This window comes from Zingiber officinale, chromosome 6A (assembly GCF_018446385.1).
Source record: "Zingiber officinale cultivar Zhangliang chromosome 6A, Zo_v1.1, whole genome shotgun sequence".
NCBI lineage: Eukaryota > Viridiplantae > Streptophyta > Magnoliopsida > Zingiberales > Zingiberaceae > Zingiber > Zingiber officinale.
In genome coordinates, this window is record NC_055997.1 from 66,437,388 (window position 1) to 66,439,489 (window position 2,102).

Consider the following 2,102-nt stretch of genomic DNA (forward strand, 5'->3'; position numbering starts at 1 on the left):
TATCTATGGTGCAGCAGAACCAATTTGGTGGAGGACCTCATGAAGACCCCAATCAACACTTAGAGGTCTTTTATGAAATATGTGGAACCATGAAAATGAATGGAGTTCCTTCAGATGCAGTTAGATTATTATTATTTGGGTTTTCTCTAATAGATAGGGCAAAGCAATGGCTGAATTCTTTGGCCCCTAATAGCATCACCACTTGGGAGCAGTGTGAGCAACAGTTTCTTGATAAGTTCTATCCACCAAGCAAAACAGCTCATATGAGGAATTTAATTGCAAGCTTCAAGCAAACTGACTCAGAATCTCTTTTTGAAGCATGGGATAGATATAATAGTATGCTCAGACAATGCCCACATCATGGGTTGGAAAGATGGTTAGTGTTGCATACTTTTTATAATGGTATCAATTATCATACCAAAGTGTCCCTTGATTCAGCTGCTGGAGGGGCACTTATGAACAAAAGCTTAGATGAAGCCGAAGAAATCATTGAAAGTGTAGCACAAAATCATCATCAATGGGCAAACGAAAGAAGTGGTGGCTATTCCTCTGTAAACCCAACAATTAAAGCATCAGGGAAGTTTGATGTAGATGCAGTCACTCTTTTGTCTGCAAAATTGGACGCTCTTACAAAGAAATTTGAGAATATGGGGACTAGTGCTAATATGGTCAATGCTATTAGTACATCTTGTGAAGTATGTGGGAGTTCAGAGCATTCAAATGACTCATGTCCATTGGGAGCTATCACTGCACAAATCAATCAACTTGAACAATGTGATGCAATCATGAGTTACAATCAAAGGCAGAACAACCCATACTCAAATACTTATAACCCTGGATGGAAGAGTCATCCAAATTTTTCTTACAGAAACAATCAAGATCAAGGACCATCTATGGGGGCAAGACCAAATTTTCAAGCTGGGCAACAAAATTTTCAACATCTATCTTCTCAAGGCTTACCAAAGGCAAATGTTGAAAAGATGCTTGAAGAAATTATCTCAAGTCAGAATGAAATGAAGCAAGATTTAGCAAAGCTCATTCAGAGAATGGATAATTCTGAAAAGCATCAAAAGATCCAGGATAGTTAAATCGCCCAACTAGCTTCCTCATCATCCAGAGCACCAGGACAGCTTCCAGGAAAACCTGATGTGAATCATATGGAGCATTGCAATAGGATTGAGCTTAGGAGCGGACGGACCTTGGGAGACTCCCAAGTGACTGCTTCAAAAGGGATACAAAAAGAAGAAGAGCTCTCTCCTCCTATACCAAATCAGATTCAAGCTAATGAGGAGAGTACCATTGAGGTTGAAGAGACTCTTCCACTGAACCATCAGAGCAAAGCTGTCCCTTTTCCTCAGAGACTTACAATGCTCAAGAAGGATGAAGAATTTGGCAAGTTTCTAGAAAAAGTTAAGGAAATTTGTGTAGAGGTACCTCTTATTGATGCTATTCTACAAATGCCTAGATTTGCCAAATTCCTGAAGGATCTCATGTCAAATAAGAGAAGAAGAGGAGAGGTCGAGACCATTGCGCTTAGTGAGGAATGTAGTGCTATTTTTGAGAAGAACACTTCTCCAAAACTGAAGGACCCAGGGAGCTTTTATATTCCTTGCAACATAGGAAAAGAATTTTTTGAAAAAGCTTTTTGTGATTTCGGGGCGAGTGTTAGCCTCATTCCCTATTCAATTTGTAATAAATTAGGTCTCAAAAACATTAAACTTACTACTATGGCACTTCAACTTGCCGATCATTCCTGCAGGTACCCTTTGGGTATTATAGAAGATGTGCCAGTAGAGGTGGATGGGAATGTTATTCCCACAGACTTTGTCGTGTTGGACATGGAAGAGGACCCTAGGATTCCTATCATATTAGGAAGACCTTTCCTTGCTACAGCTGGAGCTATAATTGATGTCAAAAATCATAAGCTTTCTTTGGTAATTGGTAAGGAAAAGTTGGAATATGATTTATCTAATATCTCTAACCATGTCTCGTCTCTTTTAAATGCTTGTAGCAGGACAAGCATTTATAAACTTGAGGAATGGAATTTCCATCCTCATGGAAGGCCACCAAATGAAGGAGACAATGTGGTGGAAGATGTTGGA

At 39.4% G+C, this 2,102-nt stretch overlaps 1 non-coding gene across 1 annotated transcript; it reads right to left on the minus strand.

Moving 5' to 3' along the window:
- Positions 1 to 261: 261 nt before the first annotated feature.
- On the minus strand, positions 262 to 367 carry LOC121998935. The gene has a single exon (XR_006116715.1). It is a non-coding gene; the product is annotated as a small nucleolar RNA R71 (small nucleolar RNA).
- Between the last annotated feature and the right edge of the window lie 1,735 nt (positions 368 to 2,102).